Here is a 26926-nt window from a genome sequence, read left to right as displayed (position 1 = left end):
ACCCAACCCTGCAGTTGAACACTTGCCTGGCGCACCAGGACTTTCCGGGGAGCACGCCTGCCCCCCCTGAGGGTGGCACATAACTCATGTGTCGTGCGACAGTCTGCCTGGCGCAGATCTCCCAATCCCTGTCCATCTGACAGTGCGGGAAGATCCCCCAGGACAGAAGTGGTGTCCCCCTGGTCATTCACTGGGGACGCAGCCCTGCCGGCTGGCCCCTGACCCACTGGTTCTTCCACTGGGGACTCTTTCCCCCTCTCGCCCCTCTTTCTGGACTTCTGCACCCTCCCAACTGGAGCGGTACTGCCAGACACCAGAACTACTGGAGCTCTGCTTACAGAGCCTCCACGTTCTCTAGCCACTGGGGGATCCCCCTCAAAGGGTGACTCATCCGGACAGCCTAGGCTCCCCACCTGGTGTTCCCTTAAAGAACCATCCAGGCTCTGAGACTGAGGTTGGGCACTACCGGGACAAAACCCATTCTCACTCCTTCCCCTTAAGGACAGGACGTGAGGCCCTACACCCCTCTCACTACTACAGGACCTAGCTGGGCTACTCTGCGCCACTTCCACCACTCTGGGCTGGAAGATACCTGAGCCACTCCCCACAGGATCACACCCCAATGCTTCTCCAGACCCTCTGGAATCCACCACAAGGTCTGCCTCCAACGTGAGCTCCCTGGGGTCAGAGAACTCACTCTCAAACAGGTGTTGGCATAGCTCTGGAAAACTGGGACTTAAAGTATGCTCTCCCACAATTGGATTACACAGCCCCCTAGCAGGGTTAACCAAATTATCCTTCACCTCACCATCCAGCGCCTCACACACATACTCCACACCATCTTTCTGAGACTGGCCAGACAGTAGTGAACTGTCTCTGTCACACAACCCACACTCTTCTGGGCGGTCCTTACACTCACCCACCAGGACCTCAACCATGGGGGAATCCCTCCCACCACTTGGACCATGAACTCCTACGCCAGCCACCCTATTCCCTTCAGGGACGCTGCGCACTACTGGAGCTACCTCATGCCCTTGAACCTCCCGGTGTAAGTTAACCCCCTCCAAGTCAGGTGCCATATCTCTAGGTGCGCGCGCTATGCTGTCAGCACTAGATACCTGAATGTTGCTGCCACCAGCTGAGCTGGACTCCACCTCCAACTCAGCAAAGCTCAATCTCTGAGCTACACACATTTCTTGTTGCTGGGCTGAAGCCCTCCTGGCCTCAAGCCCCTCGAGCTCCAAGTCAAGTTTCCTCATTCTTAAGTCATGCGCAAGCTCCATTTTCATTTCTTCCAGGGCTAACTTCCTAGATTCTAGCTCCAGTTGGAAATTCAATTTCAGCTCCGCCAACTTCATTTCATGTATTCTGGCCTCCTTCTTGTCCGTCAACTCCTCTGGCGACAGGGCTCTACCAAAATCCATGATGCTTCCTGCTGGTTCAATCTCCATTCTGACTGATCCAGGCATGACTTCACAACAAATGGGGATTCTCTCAGTAAAACATAAATTAAAAAAAGTCTGTGGCTTAGTTACTGGACTGTCATCACTGTGCAATGGTCAGTAGTTAAGGTAAAGACACTGCAAACGTAAATCCGCTATCCCACCGCTGCCACCAATGTTGGAAAGGGGAGTCTCTGGTTGGCGCAGTGCAGCACTGGCGACAAGCAGGGACCCTCTCTTCCACGTCAGGGCAAAGGGTTACCTTCAAGAACAACCTCTGCTTACCCTCTAGGTAGTGTGGCGCAAGCAGTCTAGGCTAATCTCTGGGGCACATGGGGTTAAACATTTGCAGTATCACACCCTTCACCACCAACCCACCACACAATGACACCAAACTGTATTATTTAAAAATATATTCTCTTTATATCTTTTCAGCAGCAGGCTTGTAAATACAGCCTTTCAGGTTAATTGCAAAATTCCAGTTACTTGTAAATAGACCATATATACTCTTCCAGCAGTGCCTTGTAAATACAGTCTTTTTACTTTAAAAGTGGTTCCAGTTACTCTTTAAATAGGCCACCGTTCTTGAATTGCAGGGACAGTACTTTAGAATGCTTTCACTCTCTTTAAAATGTGGCCACAGTTCTTAATGTCACACTGGACAGTTTCTTGAAAGAGGTTTGAATACTCCTTAACACAACCTCACAATGTCCAGTCTCTTTTAAAAGGTGAGATTACTTCTCAGGACAACTTCGGGCCCTCCAGGCACTGTGTACTACTTAATTCACTGTTTGCTGAAGGTCTGGGCCCTCTGGGGCGCTCCTGTGTGCTCCGTACGATAACGGCAAAACGGCCCTACCAAGTCTCACGCATCTCGCGTGAGACGGGGTACGACGCGAACACTGAACCCAGCAGTACGAGGCGTACCAGCCTCGGGAGAGCTTCAGTACAGCGTGCACAGGCTCAGGGTGAAGCGGAAGGCGTACCAGCCTCAGGAAACACAGTACGTGGCGCACTGGATGCGAAGCGCTCCACGAGGCACTACAGTGAAGTGGGAGGCGTACCAGCCTCCAGCGAACAGGCATAAGCAGCAAACAGTTTTAAAAGCGCACTATGAGGCGTGCCAGCCTCGGGGACACAGCAAAACGTTGCGCATCCATTCACAGCGCACAATACCTTGGCTCTTGATGTTGGTTCGGTGCGGACGGCTCTAGGCTGTCGTCCAGCGGGGCGGTGCTGTCCTGGAGGGCGGGGTGACGCGGGGGCCACGGGGTCGCTTTCTTTCAGGCTGGCGGTGCTCCGGGGGACACAGGCTCACAAGGGCAGAGTCCTGGGGTCCTGGAGAGGGGTGCAGCAGATGGGATGATCGCTTACAGCAGGGCTTCTCACGGAAGGCGAGCCCACGCTTCTGGTCCGTCTTTTCTGTACTTTCCACGGGCGGGGGCCAGCAGATCGTGGCGATTGGACCGGACGGGTCCTCTGCTTTGCGTTGAGAGCTTCGGCTCAGGGAGGCAGTCACGGTGCTTGGGTCAGGCGGCGCTGACCTTTGCTGTGCGAGCTGCGGCTCGGCGGCAGGAGCTCACGGTGCTTGGCAGGACAGGGGCAGCGCAGGCTTGTCAGAGGGCACGATGGGGGCAAAGCGCACTCAGCTTTCCGGGGCAGCGATGCAGGGACACAATCCTCAGCAGCCGTTCCTCTTCCAGGGGGGGGTAGCGCCCACTGTTCCTGGGGCGCAGTTCAGGGGGCAAGTTCCACAGCAAGCCCTTGGAGATCTTTAGCAGAGTTTGGCACAAAGTTCAATAAAAGCAAAAGTCTCTTGTAGTCTCTTCTTTTCCTCTCCTTCTGCAGCAAGGCACCAGACACAGGCCAGAGACAGCACTCCTCCTTGTAGTCCTTCCAGGTCCTTCTCTTCGGGCAGAGTTTCTTCTGTAGCGCAAACAGGATCTAATTTACAAGGAGCAGGGCTCCTACTTTTATACCCAGTTTCTTTTGTTCTAGCAGGCCAGGTGGGCCTCTGCATAACTGCTCCAGTCCCTGAGCACTTGTGGTGGGTACTTCTGCTTCTGCATTCAGTGTGAGGGCAGGCACATCAGCCGCTCCCCAGGGGGGCGGAGCCAGCATTGTGGGGACAGGGGCAGCCAGGAGCACTTTGTTGACAAGCTTCGGTCCTTCCTGGGCCAGGTGCAGGCTGAGTCATCAGTCGCTCCCCAGGGGGGCGGAGCCAGCATTGTGGCGGCAGAGCACAGCCTGATGCATCATTCAGAGAAACTCCCACCTCCCACTAAGGTGTCATCCTGCTATTCACTACCTGTCAACTCCCAGCCCTGTCACTCACACAACTCAGACAGTCAGATACACACAAGAGCAGAGGCGGGCTGAAATGGTTAGGCAAGCAAATGCTAACTTTCTAAAAGTAGCATTTGCAAACACAGGATATTAAAAAACTTTACTAAAAGAAGTATTTTATTATTCTGAGTTCAGGCATACTAAACATTAAATTCTACCATGTTCCCTGAGCCTGCTGGGATTATAGAGTGTAATAATTCCAGCAGCCCATCTGGCCTAAAGGGAACTGGTAGCCTTACAATAGTGAAAAACGAATTTGGCAGTAATTCACTATTAGGACATGCCACACACATCAGAGCATTTCCTACCTTACACTTACAATGCACCCTGCCCTCAGGCCTACCATAGGGGTGACTAATATGAAGTTAAGGGAAGGTTTAGGTGCTGGCAAGTGTGTGCACTTGCCCAGCCAGCATGACAGTACCAGACTGTACGCAGGTTCTGCAATGGCAGACCCTAGACACATTTTGCTAGGCCGCTTCTGTGGGTGGCACAACCAGTGCTGCAGGCCCACTAGCAGTATTGGCATTCACAAGCCCTGGCACTCCTGGTGCACTTTACTGGGGACTAACAGTAAATCCAATGAACCAATCATGGACATCAATCACATGTACACTTTGCACAGGGAGAGCATATGCACTTTGGCACTGGTCAGCAGTGGCAAAGTGCCCAGAGTCATTAAACCCACAAAAACAGGTCAGAGAGAGTATTGGAGGAAGGCAAAAAGTTTAGGGATGACCCTGCCAAGAGGGCCAGGTCCAACAGTCACGTTGGAAAGCCCTGCGCCATAAGGAGGCGTTCCTGCGCAAGGGGGGCGTTCCTGCGCAGGAACGCCTCCTAAAAGTGGCTGAGTGAAATCTATGAGATTTCACTCAGTCACTTTCTACGTCAATTCCTTACGCCTGCTTGAAGCAGGCGTAAGGGTGACGCACCATGCATTGAAGAGGTGGCCCCTGTGCATTGCAGGAGTCATGTCGCACTTGCGACATGACTCCTGCAATGCGCTGCCCGTACGCCGAGAGATGCGTCACGCATCTTCACTGCCTTGCACCATGGTGCGCCGCATTGTAAATGCGGCGCACCATGGGTGGCGGAGCAGTGGCGCACTGTGGCGCACATTAACTGGCGCATCCCTGGGGATGCGCCAGTTAACATAAATCTGCCCCTATATTCCTATACTTGACTTTAGTCCATCCGGGAGTGATTGGGGTGCATTTACATTCCGAAAGATGCACACCTGTTTTTTTATGGATACTTTTAACCGCGTATTCTCCAAACTTGGATTTTTTCATATCTTCACATGCTTTAATCATTCCACATCATCAGACTGGGAATCTCCGTCACATTAACATAGTAATATACAGTGTAAAATATACAGCATGAAATATACAGTGTTAAAATGGTCAATGATCTGAAACAACCGTATCTATTTAGACGCACATCCACCTCGTTTGAAAGAACCAAAAATCCAGCCAATGACTTGGAAGTTTAAACTATCCTACATGCCCAAAGGCCACAATTGCTCAGATTTATAACAAACGTAGAGTGTGTGAAGGAGTCCCTTGACAAAGCTGGGATTTAACCTTTCAGTGAACCTTACATTTGTTACTTTATTGACCTGCCATGGATTTGAACTAGCCCTATCTCCAGCACTAAATTACTGAGATTTGTTTGCAGGGAGATCTACTTACTTGACAGCCTACTGTCTCCTACTGTCACCATGGCTAAAAGAGACAATAAATCTGTTTTCAATGTTTGTACATCCTGTGTCCTTAAAAAAGATGTACATTGATGACCCTAACGTTAGGTGTATTCAATACCTTCATCCTAATCATAAGGCATCCAAATGTGAAATTTGTAGACGTTTTTCAACTAAGACTCTTAAGAACAAAGAAAGTAGGTTGGCATTGTATCTGATGGCTAAAGAGAATGTTTTTCCTCTAAAGGAGATGCCCCTTCTCTACTGGAAGATTCTTTGTAAAATGCTTCTTCAAGCACTTCAACGAAGACAGCACACAAAAGGAGACTTATTCAGTTTCCTGAATTGTATTTGTTTGGAACTGGACTTCCAGCCACACCTTCTATCGCTAAAAAAGTAAAACATGCATCTAAGAGACATAAAGAAGATCAACCCCTGTAGCAGTTAAAATCTTCAAAATGTTAAACCTCATCACTGTGGAGAAGTGTGGCTCAGGGGTTAGAGGCGGCAGACCTGGAGCCTGAGTTCGGCCCTGGACCAGGGTTCAATTCCCTGCCTCGGCGGGTCTTGGGCTCAATAATTCCACAGACTCGATAATTCTCGCTCCGGTGCCTTCTCGACTCACGGGTTCACACTCTGCGACTCTGGGCAATAGCTTGCTTAATCTCCACATCGGCCCCTCGCGGTGGGATGCCTGGCTTTCACCTTGTGGATACCCTGCCAGGGTTATCTCACAGGGGAATACCAGGATGGCTTCCCTAAGCAAGCGCGGAGATGCCCCAGGGTAAGTCATGCGCTATATAAGCTTCATACATTTACTAATGCCAATACCTTCAACAACAACTTCTTGGTCTACGGAACCATTGATGATGAGGCCTGCTGCATTGACGGCGACAACTTTGTTGATGCTGACCCTGTCAATGACGGAACCCGCTCTGTTGACGGTGGCGTGACACCATTAATGGTACAAACAATGCTGCTGATGTCTGTACTGCCGACAACCGTACCGTCAATGATGACCTCTTCTTTCACCTTTGAAGGTGTCAACATTCCTGCCAGTTCAGATTTCTAAATCTGATCAGGAAGAGAAAGCAAGGGACTGTGCTTCACAAAATGCATGTAGCCCAACACAGCCTAATTTTTTTTTTTTTTTTTATAGCTTTATTTCGAAATATTTATCATTTCTTAAAAGCATTACAGTGTAAAAATAGTTATAAAATATAAACAATTATACAATTCGACCATTAGTACAAACAGGCAGATCAATAGAGGACAATATAAAATATACAGCAATTGTACAAATCAGCCGTCTAAAATACATTTATACACATTTAACAATATATCATCCTTAGGGAGGAAAGGAGCACAGCAATAAATGGCTAAAACCAGAGGGATCGGGGTAGATGACTTTACTGGAGGATCATTTTTCTTGCAGATCTTATCCTCCAAACCCATCCCAAAAATGTTGCCAGTCCACAAGCAATGAAGGGGTGCGTGTCTGATCTTAACAACTGTAGGGCCTCCACATGTGACCGGGTGCCCAGCCTCAGACAAAGCGGTTTCAGCCATCTGCGGCGAGGAGCAGCATACGCCGAACATTCAAACATTAAGTGGGAAATGGATTCATCCCTACTAGCACAGAAAGGGCAGGTTGCTATAGTTTGCCAGGGGGGTTTCCACATCGCTGTCCGTGTGCCGAGGGGCAAAACTCCAACCCTAAATTTAAAATACAGTGCCCTGTCTGTTGGATTAGAGATCACATCCAAATAAGGTTCTCTAAAAGGGAGATTTTTGATGACCAAAAACTCAGCAGCCGATCTACATAGATTGGAATTGCTCCCTCTCTCATTATCCACCCACAACCAGAATATTTTCTTTAGTAACTGTTTAGGTGGTGAAGATCTGTTGGCCCATGCGTCTCCCAGGCCCAATACGCAAAGGAGGCGCTTCACTTCAAGGAGCCATCCGATCTTATACCAACCCGGGGTTGAGAGGAGTTCACATAATGCATCAGCATAGCTTGAGAGTTCAGGGACATTCCATATGCGGGCCCACAATAAAAGAGGGCGTAGCTTAGCCTGCTCAGCTATAGGGCGTGTGCCTGTGTCAAGAAATAGAGGGAGAGTGGGAGAGCTCTGTGGGAGCCTCATTAGGTCTTTGTGAAATTTATTCTCAAGTTGAGACAAAGTGTCAAATTTCTGTGTGCCCCACAACTCCGCCCCATATAACGCCGCACTCACAGCTTTAGCCCTATAGATATCTAGTATCACCCCGATAGGTTTAAGGGGAGAGGCACGATGTTCTTTTAATAGCGCACCCATGACCCTCCTATGAGACAGAATAGTTTTTTGATGACGTGCCTTCCAACTCATAGAGTCACAAATTCGGATGCCCAGATAATCGAATTCCCTTACCCTTTCTAATGGAATTGAGTCAAGGGTTGGGGGGTGTACTGTCTTCCTAGGGGGATTCAGCACCAGGAACTTGGTTTTGCTGATGTTAATAGCCAAGCCCCTGGAATCACAAAAACCCTTGAACCTTGATAACAGCGTTTGGAGGCCTAGAGGGGATTTCGAGATCAGCAGGGTATCATCTGCAAACAGGAGAGTTGGTATCTTCCTGCCCGCCAGGGAGGGTGCATCTGCTGGTAGTTTAAGAAGATGCTCCACCACTCCGTTTAGATATAAAGAAAACAGAGTGGGGGCTAGCACACACCCCTGGCGGACACCCCTGTCTACAGAGATGCGAGGTGTTTTTTCGCCCTGCGCCCCCCATCTGACTTGAGCAAAATTGCTTTCATGGAATTTAATAATCAATGCGAGCAGGTACGTGGGCATGCCCATGCCCTCAAGCACAGCTCACAATTGATTGCGTGGAACTAGGTCAAAGGCAGTCCGCAAATCTATGAAGGCGAGATACAGACTGCCTTTGCCCAGCTTTACCACTTTCCAATAAAGCATTAGGAAACGAAATGTCTGCTCAATCGTGCCAGTACCTGTTCTAAAACCGGCCTGAAAGTCAGACAAGACCTGGTTTTCATTGGCCCACTGCAAAATCCTCCCTAAAACTACCTTCCCTGCTACCTTCTGGGTGGAATCAAGCAGACTTATGGGTCGGTAGTTGGCAGGGTCGTCCCTGCAGCCTTTTTTAAAAATAGGGACGACTTCCGCACCCCTCCATGAATCTGGGAAGCCACCGCCCTTCATGGCCTCATTCAGGAGTTGGGCAATGAGTAGGCTCCACACCTCCAAGTTAATCCGGAGCAAGTCGCCCGGAACGCCATCTGGGCCTGCCGCCTTATTGGGCACAAGGCAACTGATCGCTACTTCGACCTCCTTAGCTGTAAAAATGGGGTCTAAATCTATTCTAGCGTCAGGTACTCTGTAACTGGGACCCCTAGTCTGATCCAAAGCCCCTAATGGGTCAGAGTACAGTTTGGAAAAATGAGCCAACCAGGCCACCCCTGAGATGTTACATGTCAACAATGAGTCGACCGGCCTGTCCCTTCCTCTAAGCAAGGCCCAAAAACCCCTCGAGTCCTTACTGGAGCAAGCATCCATTAGATCTCTCCAGAAGTTTGTTTCATAGGTAACCTTTGCCACTGCTTGGGCTTTTTTATAGTTTTCCTAGCGAGTGAGATCAGAGCGGGCACTTTCTTGCCAACTGCCCGGATCAGTTCGCTTTTGGCTACACGACAGGCAGGGGTGTACCATTGGTCTCTACCCCTAGTTGCAGCTCTCCGAATAGCCCTGGCCTTTCCCTGAGGAACTACAAACAGGTTACTGAGCGATGCAATGGTCTCCGTAAATGTCGTAAGGACGGCATTATCGGAATTCAATGCACCTAAAAGGAGCTTAGCTTTCGTCATTATGGTCCCAACTTGGGCCATTCTCGTTTCGTCCACGGCGATCTTTGCCCATTTTAATCGCCTGCCACAATTGGATGGAACAACCTCGTGGGACGATTTCCAGTTAGAGCTGGGTGATGATGAGTTCCCTAATACCCACGGGATGGCAAGTGACAGGACCAGAGGATTATGGTCACTATCCATTGTTTGTTGGACTTCCATGTCTTTGAAATACTGCCATAAGTTGTGGTTTAGCAGTATATAATCTATTCTCGAGGTGCAGCCCACCCTGTTGAAGGTGTGCGCACCCCTGGTATCTGATTTAGAACGGCCATTAGTGGCCCTGAGGTCATATTCTAAACAGAGAGAATTAATATCAATGGCATTCTGTGTCCATTTTTTGATTGGGTCAAGAACAAGCAAAGGGATACCTCTCTTGGCATCGTCTTCCCAGGTGTCCAGAATGTCTTCACTGGCCAACGGTTCAAAACAGCAATTAAAATCCCCAGCCAGGACGATAAGGGAGTCAATGTTGCAACCACTAAGTTCCTCTTCAACTCTAGTTGAAGATAAAGAAGAGTCCCCCCCCTGACCCCCCTAAGATACAGGTTAAACACTTCTAAGAACCTGCCCCCCGGACACTGTATGGTAAGTCTCATCAGGTCTGGAGATTGGGTGTTTATGTGTTTGATGGAGAGCCCCAGTGTAATACTAACCCAGATAAGAAGGCCACCGGAAGGGCGGCCTTTACTGCCCTTGGGTTTAGATGCTGGTACAAAGTACGTCGTAAAACCCACCCTGTGCAAGGGCTCCAGGCACCATGTTTCTTGGAGGAGACAAATTCCGAAAGGCTCCACAAAGGAGTTCCAATCTGGCTTATCGAAGTTTCGCGCAAGCCCTGCCACATTCCAGCTTAAAATCTTAAGCTGGGAATTGCCTGCAGGTCTTTTGCAGGTCAGGGGGGCAGGGACTAGTGAAGCAGCATCGTGACCGACAAGCCAGGAGGACTGGAGAGGAGCTATAGATGGCGGCAGGTCAAGGGCTATCTCACTCACAGTTTCGGAAGTACTGGTATTACCGTCAGAGTTGGAAAAATACAACAGGCCCTGAACAGGTAAGACCTGGGTCCTAGTTTGCATCGGAAGGACAGGACTCGTCACAGCCAGGGTAGTTGACAAGGGGCAGATATCAGCTTCCAGCAAAGAGGCCATGGATTGGGTTAGTGGTACCGGAGTGGGAGACATAGGGAGTCAGTCAACCTCCTCAAGGCTGCCGAACCTATTTGAAGTTGTGATCCCGGACCAGCCTCTAGTCGGATTATGCTCCCTAAAGGAGTACCCCCAACTAGGCTGTTGAGGACCCAAAGCCCAATTGCCCCCCTGTGGGTATGCAACACGTGGTGGATAAAAGAATGACAAAGGCCTCGGGGCAATGGAGGAACCCCCCTCTTGGCTCACCCAGGTGCAGATATGATTAGCCGTGAAAAGATCGTCAAACGTCACGACTATACAGTCACCGGGAATGGATTTCCTTGTTGATCCCACCCACGGTACTCTACGTACCATTGTGACTCTGCTCCTTCTGCCATTGGGAATCGGTCTATAGGTGTTAAGCCAGTGCATGACCTTATTATGTAAAGAATGCTGGTATTCATGATGGCCATTCTCTATTTCTGGCACACCCGTCAAAACCACCACGTACTCATTGGCTTCGGGAGGGAGATCAATATATCCCCCTCGGAAATTGCTTTTGGTATAAGGACCCCCAGTAGAGTGGGTAGAGGTTTTTCCCTGATAGACCTGGGTGGAACGGAGGCTGGAACTATTAAGATTCTGTGTCCTCGGGGCAGCCTTCCTAGTACGGGTGTGTGTTTGCAAAGTGGAAGAGTTTGGGGTGTTAGCCCTAGGCTGGGGTGTCGGGTTTAAGTTGGCAACTCTCTTAGTACGTGGTTTAGGGATGGGTTGAGTGGGACAAGGCACAATAGGGTCGAGAGACTGGCCAAGCAAAACTGTGGGGGAAGGTGTGGGAACCTGGGAGCCAAATTATTATCTATCAGACCCTGGCGTTCAAGGCCTCTCAGGCCAATTGTGGCCAAAGCTATAATGCTTTTCTCCATTTCTAGGAGGTTGTTCTCAATTTGAGAGAGTCTTAAATCCAGGGGAGATAGAAGACTTTTCAAGGTATCCCAAACCTCTCCTATAAATTCCATTTCCCTCCCCTCCTGATCATTAGTGGCAAAATCTGCTCTCTCGGTTGATGGAATGCATTTGGGAGCAGCAGGAGCTAACTCCACATTAACGTTGCACCTAGGAGCCTGAGGAGGAGTGTAGAGCATTCCCAGACTACCGTCGGCTGGGGTGATACCAGCATTAGTAAGGTTAACCCCCTGGTTTTTGATCTTTTTTTGCAAAGAAGTTGTACTGGGAGAACGTTTTCTTTTATGCGGATTGGCCGGGATACTATCCAGTCTACCATAAGAAGTGGATCATACATGCCAACCCTCCCGATTCAGGCGTGAGACTACCGATTTGAAGGCTAGTCTCCCGCCTCCCGATTCAAGCAGCCAGAAACCCGATTCTGAAAATCTCACCTTTGGTTTTAAAATGTCCCACGTCGAAAGTACGTTCACTTCCTGCATATCTTCCCCATTTCAAATGGGGCTTTTGGATTGGCCTAACTCCTGCTCAGCAGCCAATCAGCACTTAGCAACGTCATCACTGACGTTACACCAATGAAGAGGACAGCAATACAGAAGGCAGGAAGTGGCGCGAAATCGGGAGCATAAAGCTCCTGAATTCCATTTACTTTTTGGGGTATGTGGCTTTATTCACTGCTGCCGTTTGCTGTCCTGTCGAGGTTCTCCTGGTCCGAGATCTACGTTTTTCTTCCTCGCTGTGAAGAATTCCTCTGCTGATTCAGACTGGTGTTCTGCTGCTGTCGGAAGATTTAAAGCACCAACAGGTAAGTTTAAAGTGCTTTCATTTCCTTCTATTTGCAGCGTTCGTGCAAATATTCTTTCCATGCTGCGTAGAAACTATTTTTCCCTTGCTTGTTCATTATTTGTTTAAAGCCTGTGCTAAAGCATTCAGAAACGTTCTGCTATTGTTTTAAAATGTAGATTCTTAATGTTAACTTTGTGGGCAATGTCCGATCATTCCTATTGTCGGCGAAATGGAATTGCATATTACCCTGCCTTTACATTTAACAAAAAAAAATGTAAATAGGCTCCATTTCTGAAGCAATAAAATAATATTTTGACATTGGGGTAAAACTTCTAGCAAATTATTTGTGTGATGCGTACTGATAGCATTTATGATTACTGTGGCCAGCAGTAGTTGTGAACATTTCACGAGGATAGTCACTTTATTCTACTAGCTTGTCTTGGCGTACTTGCTTTGGGCATTAGTTTAAACTTACAAACCTTCCAAAACTGAAATGCATCGTTTTTGGTCTGGTTTGACAGTGCAGTTATCTGCATTTACCAATATGTAATTATAGGCTTTGCCCCTGCCCAGTATTAACTTCCCTCATGCCGGGCTGGGGTGTGTATCGTTCATCCTCTTGAGCCCAGTGGAGACTATATATAGTAAATTGCACACTGAATTTGTAGTTGTATACGCAGCATTTCTTTTACTGTAGGAGGCTTTATTTTAATAGTTAAGACTACAAATCAAGGCATGCAATTCATCTACAGTTAACTACTTTAGTACGAGTGTTCAGAAATGTGGCCAAATATTCTGAAAACATCAGATGATTTCCTGTATTGAATCTATGCAGGATTGTCCTGGTCTGTGTGGTGGTGGACTGTAACCTATGTTGAAATTCCTTCATGGCTGCCCAGCTTATTCAAAGCTTTGAGATCTGCTTCCCATTTTCCTCACCGGGTTTTTTTTTTGTTTTGCACATGGCCAATTTACACTTTACTTTTTAAACTTCAGTCAATGCTTTCTGTCAATTGCTCCTTTGTATTTCAACACCCTTCTGCCTCACCTTCTAGCAGGCTCACACTGCTGGCTAGGGCCTCTTAGAACATGCCAGTTCTTTAGGAGACTTCTAACAAATCATTATAAAAGATATTGGAGGGGAGTCAATTGGAACAACTGCTGTCCCTGACTGTGTTTTGCAGCTATTTGATCATTGGAAGGGCTGAGGAGGGTTCAGATTATGAAGCTGGTGGTGGTCTCAAGCAAGTTGGTTCTTATCCTCAACTCTGCGGTGGGCATTAAGAGCCTTCCTCTGACAAAGTTCCTTCCTGGAATGCTTTGTATGCAACAGAATAACTCTAATCAAAGATTTGACCCAAATGGCAACATGTGGATCTTCATGGCACCAATCAACCCATGATTGCCAGTATTATGAAGGCTTGAACACCAACTGCACACCATGTGCTAGCACTGACCTGATCGCGGCCATGTAATACAACTGCAGTAGTCAGTAAGACATGGTGTAAACTCTGACAAATATGAAGCTATTTATCTGGCAGTGCAAAGTGTTTACTGGTCTATTTGCACCATACTCAACAAATTCCACACCAATTTCTAAAAATAGAGGGAAACATTATTGCCACCAGGACCAAAAATCCAATTAGTTGCACCCAGATGTGCAATTTTAAAGGCTTTTTGGAAATCAAGCACTAAGACTCAAATACCAACAGCAGTTATCTGGTCACGGTAGACTGGGTCCAAGTCACAGGTTCAGGCAGACTACAATAGAGCATGGGCAGGACTGAGTTCCGTCTGCTGACCAAAGTATGTTGTGCCCTAGGCATCCAGATGTGAAGTGCTCGCCTCAAGATGCGAGGTTTGGTGTTGTGCAGCAGTGGGCAGCTCACAGCAGGCCTTTCTGGCATTCAAACGGTCTCATAGTGATCTTTGAAGTGGTAAACATATTAAAGTTCTCACCCACTGCTTCCCCCCCCCAAGGTGTCTTATTTCTTGCCTCCCTACCCTGATCCAAGCTTGTCTGCGGGCACAAAAGACTAGTGTGAAACCCTTTTAGTGTCTTGAGGCAGGCTGTAATATGCAAGCGCAAGGAGCAGATTTATATAGCACAAACTCAACCCGAAGGTATAGGAGCGCTTTAAGTGAGCACCAGTTAGATTACAGAAGGACACAATCATTTTTTGTAGGCACGGGGAGATTACCTGATGTGCCCAGAATCACCGGATGTTAAGCCGAGACTCGAACCACACTCCCCAGCTCTAAAGTTGGCAGCTTTGGTTGTTATGCCACACCCTCACCCAAATTGCGTTGCTTATGCAAGTTATTTATGGCAGCATGAACATGAACAGGATTTTAACTTTGCCTACCATTTCAGTGTATATAGATGCCAGTGTGAAATACAAACTTTTCCTGTTATATTCCATATAGGTACCTTTATAAAGGCGCAGGTCACATTAAAAGTCAGCTGTAAGCGCTTTTACAGCTGACTTTTAAAGGGCCTTTTGTGAAGCTTCCTGTGTCCGTGGTGCCGACGACGTCCTCTCTGCCCGCAGCCTCTTCTCTTCCGCCCGCAGCCTCTTCTCGCCCCGGAGCCTCTTCACTGCCTAAGGACGTCCTCTCCTCTAAGCTGGGACGCAACAGCCTCTTCTTGGAAATGCAGCAGCCTCATCCCGGGACGCAGCTTGCACTTCAACTTGGCCCACACCCCTTTATTTTGATTGGATAACAATAGTGTTTGATCATGAGTTTGAAACGATCAGATCGCACACCTCCAAGGGTAGAAAAAAAAAGGAAGTACGAGTGTACATTCAAAGAGACATGGCAAAAAGACTTTCCATTCATTTTGAAATCTAGAAATGGGCATGGCAGTGCATTTTGTGAAATTTGTGCGTGCGATTTCAGCATTACTCATGGGGGCAGGAATGATGTACTAAAGCATGTTAATACACCAAAACACAAAAGTAGTGAACTGTCACAGACTCAGACTAAAAAAATGACCGATTGGGTTGGAGGCCGGGCAACAGAGGATATCGATGAAAAGGTGATAAAAGCTGAAGTTTTGTTTCTTGGCTTCCTAATCGAACATAACATACCCCTAGCAGTCTCTGATCACGCCAGTTCACTTTTCAAATTAATGTTTCCGGATTCAAAAATAGCTTCAAAATTTTCCTGTGGAAGGACAAAAGCCAGTCACATAGTTAATGGAGCTATTGCCCCATACTGTATTGATGAGGTAAAAAAGGCTCTAGAGAAGAAAACTTGGTTTGGCCTAGCAACTGACGGAAGTAATGATGGAAATGATAAATATCTTCCTGTTTTAGTGCGCCATGAAGATCCAAATACTGGGCACATAGTTACATCGTTGCTTGATATGCCTTCTATTGTTGCAGGAGATGCCCAGACCTTGTTTGACACATGCAACCACGTTATCAGAGAAAAAAATCTCAGTTGGGACAACTGTGCAACATATTCCTCTGATAACACTAATTCCATGAATGGTAAGCACAACAGTCTACTCAGTAAAATCAGGAGTGAACAAAAAGATGGGAAACAAAAAGTGTATGATGTTGGTTGTCCTTGTCATTTATGTCATTTGAGTGCACAAAAGCATCGAAAGCACTGTCTGTCAAAGTTGATGATATGCTCCTAGACATCTATTACCACTTTGACAAAAGTGTGAAGCGCAAAGGTGTACTCCGAGAGTTTATGCATTTTACTGAGACAGAAGTCAGGAAAGTGATTAAACATGTCAGTACTAGGTGGCTAAGCTTGGGAAAGTCTGCAGAGAGAACGCTAAAGCAATGGGATTCACTAAAGTCTTACTTTCTGTCAAACTTTGATGAGGATGCTGAAGGCAATAAGAAAAAGGGAAAATCTGGTGATCGTGAGCTACGACTTGTAAAGCACTTCAAAAACCCAATGACAAAACTTTATTTCATGTTTGTTCAGGCAGTGCTTCCAACTTTTGATTATTTCAATACACTACTTCAAAGTGAGGCTCCAATGATACATGTTCTCCACTCGTCAGCAATGTATCTGTTCCAAAATTTGATGGCCAACTTTATAAAGCCTCAAGTTATGGCTACAGCTTCAGATTTGCTGCAAATTGACATTGAGAATCCAGACAATCATTTGCCATTAAATGAAATTTACATTGGCCTCATGACCAAACAGGAGGCCAGGAAAGAGGATCTTCTGGGTTCAGCAGCGTACAACAAATTTCGGAATGAAACTAAGTATTTTTACATAAATGCTGTAAAATATATGATTAAGTCAATGCCTGCATTAAAGGATGACATCCTCACGTCTCTCACATTCTTGAACCCGGACACCAGACTACAAGCTACATCCGAGCAAATTGAAATTCTAGTCTCTCGATTTCCAGATGTGATTGAAGCTGAAGAGTTAGAGAGTCTTCATCAACAATTCCGTCAATATCAGTGCATGGCAGACCGTGATATGCCGAAATGTGAAAGAATTGATGAGGTTTGGGAGAGCCTATCCAAATTAAAAAATTGTGTTACTAAGCTGCCTTTAGTTCCAAGTCTTGCCAAACTTGCAAAGTTTCTTTTACTATTGCCGCATAGCAATGCCTATTGTGAAGGACTATTTAGTACAGTTAAAAAAATCTGTTCAGATTCAAGGCACAACCTAGGCAAGGACATCAAAGGGGGTCATGCTTCGACCTCTGTTTACGCTGAACTGACAGGAACGAGAAACAGCTTAGTTGGAATACTCGTCTCAAAACTGAATGTCTTCAAGTCGCAAAAAACTGCATGCTGTCAGTGGCAGCCACAAAAACCTCTCTTGCAGGCAGCAAAAAAAGCCACATACACAGGCCTCTCTAGTAGGTCTTAGAACTCTATCAAAATAGTTCCTAAGGAAGTGTATTTTATGTAAGATATGATACACTGATGAATATCACTCTGCTCAGTGCTCCAAGAGTTTGCAACACATTGTTGCTTGAATATGTTTACTTCTGAAACCTTAATAAAATGTTATTGCAAACAATTGATTGCTTTCATGTCCTTATTTGCTCATGGTAGAGGTTTAATAAGTAAACCTCCCAGGTTCGTTCATTCATTGAGTATTTTGATTTCTCTGATTAAATTATATTGTGAATTAGGCTCTAAAATGCCTTCAAGCATTTGGCTTTATAGGTTCTTGTTCAATGTTGAATATGTATTTTAGTATTGGAGCTTGGTCCGCTGTTTCGGGATTGCCTGTTTAGTTGTTGATTGCTATGCACACATCTCTAAGCTCAGACGACTACCAGGGATTAGATGTGGTATTTTTGTATTTCTCCCTCAGGTTCCATAGAGTTGTGCTGCTTTGATAAATCGGACTCTGCTGGTAGTCTACCATGGCTGTCAAAATTGCAGGTCACCATAAGCAGATTTGGGGCCGGATGTACGACTGTGGCATTTAGCAACTTACAAATTGCGCTCAATTGCGAGTCACAATTTGCAAGTCGCTAAATGCCATGTACAATAGTGTCTGAGATATCTACATAACCTCATGCACTTTACTCTTCACAGTCAAAAAGGAGGTGAGCATTCCTCTAGACAAATTTGCTTGGAAATGCACCATTTGCCCACTCATTTTTAAAAAAAAATCTCAGGGAGGGTACCCCCCCGAACCCCCCTTGGGTAGTTTGGGCTTGCGTGCTTGCTGGGGTGTGCTACACCACAACCACAAATTTTACAGCGCACCACGTGCAAATCTCACCAGCCGCCACTGACATTTACTGTTATGCCTGACCCGTTTCACGTTACACTTTATTGAGGTCGTTGCACACGCGCACATTTCTCCCTCTTAGCGAAGTTGAAATGTTGGCATGTATGGTGGATGCAACAGAGATATCAGAAGAATAAGAAATAGAAGTGAGAGGATGGGGAGGGCTTCCCACAGGAATGGCCATACCTTCATGCAGGGATAAAGAATGCGGAGGTGGCGAGGGGATAGACAAAACTGGAGTGTCGTGAACATTAGCCATTGTTAATACGCACTTTGGGTTATGTGCGCGATTTGGCGTGATGGCAGATGCTATATGCCCGAGGGAAGATTTCTTTGAGTTCGCAAATTCGAGTGACAACTTCCTAGCAGCTTCCAGGTCAAGGGACACTCTAGTTTGGAGTTTAGTAATTTCATGGTCTATGGCAATATTAGTGCGTGTAATAAAATCGTCCATAGGACCATTGTGAACCAACCCCCCCTTGGCCGCCCTATTACGAGTTACACGCGTGCACATTAGGGCATAAAAAAAAACTACCAGCCAAAACAATGATAATGTCCAGTGACAGTTCAAATGGCGAATAAGAAAATAAGGCTAGGGCGAAAAAGAAGGGGCCCAGACCAGACCGCTCAGACCTCGAACGGCCTCAAACGGCCCGCTCTTAGCCCGGTCTTCGCCCCGGCCTTTGCCCCGCGCGCGTCCCGCGTGCGCATTAGTGACACTGATTATCAAGGAGTAGGGCGTGTAGAGGGGGCGGGAAGAGGACCAGCTGCGGCCGATCAGCACCGCTCAGCACGCTGGTCCTCGCAGTCCCGCCTCTAGCCTTGGTCTGGAGATGGACAGTTACTGAAGGCGCGTTGGTGCTCCAATGCACAAACAGGGACCCAAGACAAAATCCCAACAAAGTCTTTGCCTGCGAGCGGCTCCCGCGAAGCGGGGGCCGCGAGGCGTGACTTAACGGCCAGAAGGAACGGGCAAAACAGGAACAGCACTCCCGCAAGGTCAGTTGAGAAACCCAGGCAGCTCACACTCCGCGGTGGTTTTAACGGGTGGAGGGGGCGGGAAGAGGACCAGCTGCGGCCGATCAGCGCCGCTCAGCACGCTGGTCCTCGCAGTCCCGCCTCTAGCCTTGGTCTGGAGATGGACAGTTACTGAAGGCACGTTGGTGCTCCAATGCACAAACAGGGACCCAAGACAAAATCCCAACAAAGTCTTTGCCTGCGAGCGGCTCCCGCGAAGCGGGGGCCGCGAGGCGTGGCTTAACGGCCAGAAGGAACGGGCAAAACAGGAACAGCACTCCTGCAAGGTCAGTTGAGAAACCCAGGCAGCTCACACTCCGCGGTGGTTTTAACGGGTGGAGGGGGCGGGAAGAGGACCAGCTGCGGCCGATCAGCGCCACTCAGCACGCTGGTCCTCGCAGTCCCGCCTCTAGCCTTGGTCTGGAGATGGACAGTTACTGAAGGCGCGTTGGTGCTCCAATGCACAAACAGGGACCCAAGACAAAATCCCAACAAAGTCTTTGCCTGCGAGCGGCTCCCGCGAAGCGGGGGCCGCGAGGCGTGACTTAACGGCCAGAAGGAACGGGCAAAACAGGAACAGCACTCCCGCAAGGTCAGTTGAGAAACACAGCCTAAATGTTAAGTATGTCCTGGATTTTAGAGAGTAAGGAGGGAAAAAATCTATAATTCTGACTATGATTTCCAACAGGATTTTATTCCTCATGCTTCTTACATTCCACCTAAGTATCTTAGACAGCCTGAAGTAGTCCAGTTGCCTAAGGGCTATTAAGCTATATTACAGCAAATAATGGAAACATTTTGGGGCATATGTAGGTAAATCCATGTTTGCGATTATGAAAATGCAATTTTCTGCGAATCGCACTTTCGGAATCGCAAAACGCGATGTAGATAAAAAATCGCAATAAAATAGCGATTACAAAAACATCGCAGAAGCAAAGTGCGATTCCTTATTAGCGAATTCGCTAATAAGGAATCGCTAATAAGGAATCGCAAAAATGGGAAAAAGCAAATCAGGTGCAGAATGATGACATCACAACGAGGAAGTGTGACTGCCCATGCTGCACCTGATTGCCTGCACCTGTTCCTGAGCCAGTTGCTGCCTGAGAGACAGTGAGGAGGAGTGTGGTTTTGTCTATACAACTCATACAAGCTGAAATGGAATCCCAGGGTGAGGACAAGCAGGCTGAGGAACACAGCAGGAAGAGAAAGCAAAAGTTCTCAGAGAGGGAGCTCGAGGTGTTGACTGAGGAGGTTGTGAGGCAACATGACCTCCTGTTTGGGAAAGCCTCACTCCGTGTTCCTGAGGCCAGAAAGATAAAAATTTGGAGTGACATCCAAGAAAAGGTCAATGCCATAGGCGTAACCCACCGTACCACAGAGGACTTAAGGTAGAGGTGGTACGACATGAGGCAGAAATCAAAGGAGAGGGTGGCCACCAGACTGGCAGAGGCAAAGGCGACTGGAGGTGGGACCTCAACTGCACCAGATCTGACGCCCCTGGAGGAGTTGGTGGAGGGCACACTCATGCCTGGGTCAGTGACGGGTGTGGCTGATCTTGACAGCTCCGAAAATAGAGACACCAGAGAAGGTAAGATGCATGCCAATATCCCAAAAACATCCCCATCCCACTCAAAGCCCAAAATAACCGTGCATGATTGGAAATCCAGTCCATGTGTTGAGGGTCACCCAGAATTGCATTATGGGAAATGTAGTCCCATGAACTGAAACTTGGTCCTGTGACACATACACAGGGAACAGTCATACTAGCAATGTGCAAAATAGACAAGTAGTCATGTCATTAGTAGTATCAAGAACTTTAATGTCTTGAAAAAAAGAATGACACACAACTCATGTGTGCTATTATTTTTTCAGCTGGACCAACAACACAGGACACAATGGCTGCAGTGGGGGAGACAACAACAGATGAGGAACGGGCAGGGTAGGAGAGGCAGGGTGCCACAAGGGACACACCATCAGCGCCACCCAAATGGCGCAGAATTGTTCCAGCACTCCAACCAATGGCATCAGAGTCTACGGATGCTGATGAGGACACATAGTCTGCTCAAACCCAAATCCCAAGGCAGGGCACAACACAATCCTGCGCACCATCCGCAACCGGCAGTGGTGCAAGACAGAGGGCACGGGCCACCACCAGCAATGCCTCCTCGGGTATAGACTCAGTCTTCGCAGGCCTGGAGGGCAACAAGTTGCGTGTACAGTGCCTGCAAAGCAAAGGGATAATGTCAATCCAGCGCCAGCTAGCACAACATAACCGCCACATGTCGGAGCTGAGACTTGGGATGACAACCATCGCACAAGCTTCGGAGGCTAATCTGAGGGAGAACAGAAGGCATAGGCAGGCCAGGCGCAGGGAACACACCCACCTGGACCAGTTCACTAGGGCTGTCAGCCGCCAATCAACTGCAATCTCCATGCTAGCACGGAGATGCATAAGCATGCAACATGAGATGGCACACTGCTGCCAGGATGTTGCCAGGGGCCTGGTGCAGGTCACACATGTATTAGATCAACTGTGGGCTGTCGTCAACGGGGGAATTGGAACACCAGGCAGCTTGGACACTGATGGGCAGTCCAGCAGGAGCACACCGACTGCACCAATTCCTGCTGAAAGGCACCGGAGTGGGCGTCAGGCCAGAGCTGTGGATGACAACAGTGAGGCAAGTGCGCAGGCTGAAGGGGGGGCATCAGGGCATGCACGCCGGAGGTGAAGTGCCGGCATGCATCTATGGCATCTTGTGAGGCAACACATGGCATGAGGACTAAAAGACTCACTTCTATGATGGCACTGTGAGGACAATAACGAGCTACCAACATAGTTACTGTCACACTGTGTTACTTTCCACATCCTGCAGTTAAGGGAATAAACCTATTTTCTTTGCATCAACATTTGGCATTGTGGTCTTTTTTCTCACCTAGAAGTAGTTCTGTGTGATGTCATCACGTCTCAGGCGCCCGGCAGCTGCCCCGGCTCCGCCTGTACATCTGCGTTTGGGAGCTGGATCCTCCTCATCTGATGTGTCTGCATCTGTCACATCCACTGGGGTGCCCTTCTTGGTAGCGATGTTGTGTAGCATTACGCAGGCCAACACAATCTTGCAACACATCTCCGGGCTGTACTGTAGGGTACCTCCACTCTTATGGAGGCACCGGAAATGGCTTTTGAGGATTCCAAAGGTCCTCTCAATGGTGGATCTTGTGGCTCTGTGGGCAGTGTTGTACCTCCACTCTGCTGCTGTGGATGGATTGAGGTAGGGTGTGAGGATGTAGTCCTGCACAGCATATGCACTGTCTCCTGCAGGGATGAAGAATGTTGATGTTTAGTGATTTACTGCCAGTTCAGACATTACATACTAGTGTTTGTGTGTGGCATACAATTACCTAGCAGGTGAGCCTGCGATGTAAACTACAGTGTGGGAAAATGAAGGAATCATGAGTGCTTCCTCGGAATTTTGCTACAATATCTGTGATTACATGTTTAGCATTGCAGACTACCTGGATGTTTAAAGAATGGTATGATTTCCGGTTTCTGAACACATACTCATTGTGTGATGGGGGGACAGTGCGACATGGGTTCCGTCTACGCAGCCAATCACGTGGGGTAATTGAGCAATTTGGTAAAAATCTTGTTTTGTCTGGTCAAGTTCCTTCTATGTATTTGGGAATTTGATGTGGTTATGCATCCTTTGCATCATAGCATTGAGGAAAGCATGAAAAAAGCGCGAAAGTGCACTCTGGGAGACCCCTCCTACTGTGGCTATTACCCCCTGAAAACTCTCTGATGCTAGGAGGTGCAGTGAGCACAACACCTGTATGTGTGTGGGAATGATGTGTGCCCTGAATGTGGGGTGCTCCAGCATGGGTGTTAGCTCCTCTATCAGCTCCACGATACTCTCTGGGTGTAGCCTGTAGTGCACATGGATGTCCTCCTCAGTGCGTTGGAAGAGACTGATGCGTATCTTGTGGATCCTCTCCTGGCGCCTCCTTCTCTCTTCAGCCTCTCGGATACGCTGCCTCCTGGCTTTTACATAAAGCTCAGCCATTGTGAGAAGCCACTGTGGCATTGTGGGCCAGTTTAAATAGGTTGCACCTGGTTACCACCTGTTCAGAGTTGGTGGTATTTGAGAAGTGCAAAATAGCAAATTGCGTAAAATCGCAAATTGCGATTTTTACCCACATAGCAAATTGCAAATTCGCATTTTGCGTAACATTTTTTTGTGATTTTTGCAATTATTGGGACGCAGCTTGCGAATTCGCAATTTAATTTGCAGAATCCATGGCACGCAAAATTGCTAATTGCTAATTTTGCGAATACCAATTTTGCGTGGCACAATACTTACCTACATTGAATCACACACTTTTGCGATCGCAAACACCCTGGATTCTGCGAATCTCAGGGTTTGCGATCGCAAAACACCTACCTACATAAGGCCCTTTGAAAGTTAGTGCCAAAACAGCCACCTATCCACGCACAACAGCTTAATTATTTACCAGATAATCCTCTTCCACAGCAGTCACAACTACCTCCTCCTCCACCTCCAAGAGAATCACCCAGAGTTACATAGAGACCATTAGTCCCACCAACGCCTGAAGATATGGCCAGCGATGATTCCAATCCATCTATATATTCTGATGTGGTTGAGAAAGAAGGTGAACTTCCACAGGATGATAGATAGCAAGCTGATACAGCAGATGACATTGTGACCCCAAGGAAAGGGGATGATGCACCCGTTCCTCAAAATCATACAGATGATATTGCCAGATTTTACTCTCGTATAGAAAGAGCTGCAAATAAGTTTAGTCTTACAAAGAAGTCCATGGATCAGCAATGTTTCCTGTGCAACTTTAAAAAGCAAAATTGGAAGCCTGTAAGACCAATACAAATTTTTGATTTTATTTGGTCGGAAGGTTTAAAGTTAATGTAGACTCTGGCAATGATTCCAGTGGTGCTACCTCACCTGTAGAAAAGAATATAAGGCTCCATAGTCCGCTCCAGCTTGTCTCACCGGGCATACTAAGCCGGATTCAGTTATCTCCTCAACACCTTGAAGAAGACCTAAAAATCCACTTACACCATCCTCTGCCCCTCCAGTTCAAGATAGTAGACTTATACACAATTTTGGCAAGAGAATCTCCTCTATGGCAGTGACCTCTATCAGGTAAGCCAATGTTTTGGCAATATTATTGTGGTATGATCACCAGATGTGGCATGATAGTGCATCATTGCTTGAACCCATCCCAAAGGCAAAGAGATAGAGAGAGCTATTCTTAAAGAAGGACAACTCACTACTTTTATTTATGATACAACAATGGATGGCTCCTATAAAGGTTTCAACCAACTTGCAGGAATAACACTTTTGAGAAGGTAAGGTTGGCTAAAACCCCAGCCTTTGGTCCTGAGTTGCAATCAAAGTTTTTTGGCATGACATTCAAGGGCCATATTCCTTTCAGTAAACATGTGGATGAGGTTCTTCATGGTCTGAAAACAGATACATATACTGCTTAGACTTTGGGTATCCTACAGTATCACAGATTTGGATCCTGTATTTTCATTGCTGTCAAAGATCACAAAGTTTTAGGGGAGGATTTAACCAGTATGGAAATCAACGATCATATTATCCTCAAAAACAATCAGGATATGATCATTGGGCCCGATTCACAGAACTAATCTGAGACAAAATCCTAAACTTGCTACTTTTGGTATTCACAGAAGGCGCTTACTACTTTTGGTATTCACAGAATGCACTTACTACTTTTGCTTAAACTTACTACTTTTGGTATTCACAGAAGGCATTTAGTCCTAACTTTACTACTACTAAATGCCTTCTGTGAATACCAAAAGTAATAAGTTTAACCAAAAGTTGTAAGTTTAACCAAAAGTAGTAAGTGCATTCTGTGAATATCAAAAGTAGTAAGTGATTTCTGTGAATACCAAAAGTAGTACGTTTAGGATTTTGTCTCAGATCAGTTCTGTGAATCGGGACCAAAGAAACTACTATACCTTAGTCAAAGGCAAAACTACAGGAGATCATCAGAAAAAATGAGAAGTACTTCCCAATAACTCACCAATGACAACTAGAAAACAGCTTGACTCTTTGCCATTGCCCCTTTTCCTATCTCCTACACTGAGGTTCGGGGAGGGTAGACTTTCTCTGGTTGCTCTCACCTCAGAAGCAATAACAGTTGGCAAATGGGTGCAGCAAATTGTTATTTCAGGCCATACATTGGAGTTTACTCAGAGACCCCCCCCTGCCAACCTACCCAACAATAAGCATCATCTGCATCTCAAGGAGCTTCAGCAGGGAATTCTCTTACTATTTATCAAAGAAGCTATAGAGATTATCCACAATTAACAGAGTAATCGGGGATTTTATTCCAGAATTTCCCTGACCACAAAGAAGACTGATCAGTGGAGACCAATCCTGGATCTCAGAGAACTGAAGTAGTCACTGAAGAAACAATCTTTCTGACTGGTTACCCTAGAGAAAGGCCTCCTGATGATGCAGGGAGAAGATTTCATGACCTCCCTGGATCTTCAGGATGCGTATTTCCAGAAACCTATACATCAAAGAAACCATCTACATTTCCTCTTAGCGGGGCAATACTATTATTCAAGGTGCTTCCTTTTGGGCTCAAATCAGTTCCTCACATTTTACCAAATGCCTCACTCCAGTAGCTGCCTTCCTCAGATGAGAAGGTTGTTAAGTGTTTCTGTACCTCGACGACTGGCTCATCAGGGCACCATCAAAGGCATGGGTACAAAGGTCTACGATGGCCTGCATCAATCCGTTCAAGAAATTGGGTCTCACATTGAACAGAGAAAAATCTTTTTGGGAGCCCCAGACAAAGATCCAGTGTTTTAGGTGCATTACTTGACATTCAACTGGGAAAAGCTTTTCCATCACAGGAAAAGGTGAAGAATTTACAAATTGTGGCAAAGAACATCTCTACAAAACAGTCGATTGAGGCAATACATAGCTGTACTGGGCTTAATGATATAATGCCTAGCCCTTATTCCTTTTGCAGACTCTACATGAAACCTGTTCAGCAGGAGCTTGATTCCCAATGAAATCAAGCTGAAGGTTCTTGGGGAGATACAGTACAGTTGTTAGGAGGCTGAAACAGGAATTACTGTGGCGGATGCTTTAGACGAATTGGAACACAGGTCTGTCTTTTCTACCCATGTCAAACAGGATGATACTTACAAAAGATGAATCCGTGGATGGATGTGGAGCTCACTTTCAGAAACTCTCTACCAGAGGCCTATGGCCAGATATGGAAAAGACTCTTCACATCAATGTGTTGGAAGTCTGCACCACACGCCTAGGCCTGTAATGAAATGAAATGAATGAAATGAAATGAAAATAGTTTTTGTAAAGCGCACGTAGCTGCCCTAAGGCGTCCAAGCGCTAAGACTAAGAGTGCTATTTAGAGGAGACATAAGGTCTGGGGGAAGCTCTACTTGTTAAACAGGAACGTTTTCAGTTGTTTACGGAAGGAGGTCAGTTCCGAATTGGACCTTAGGTAGAGGGGGAGAGCATTCCACAGCTTGGCCACATTAAAGGAGAACATTTCTTACTAGGTTAATAGGCCAGTCTGTCCTAGGCAGAACAGACAACACAACATCCCTGTTCTAAGTAGCCAAGCAAGGGGAAACACGATCCTGATCCCTCTCTGAAGATCCTCAGCAGCTCTGGAATTATACCATTTCTCACAAGATCGACCTCTCTGTGGAACACTTGCAAGGTTACCAGAACAATCAGGCAAATGCACTCAGTGGGCAAATGTCATATTATCACAAGTAGGAATTAGAAAATATGCAAGTGGGTTACATTTGTGATCACTGGAGCCCCCGACAATCGATGTGCTTGCCACTCTG

This window comes from Lissotriton helveticus, chromosome 12, assembly GCF_964261635.1.
Source record: "Lissotriton helveticus chromosome 12, aLisHel1.1, whole genome shotgun sequence".
Classification (NCBI taxonomy): Eukaryota; Metazoa; Chordata; class Amphibia; order Caudata; family Salamandridae; genus Lissotriton; species Lissotriton helveticus.
This window is presented reverse-complemented; position numbering follows the sequence as displayed.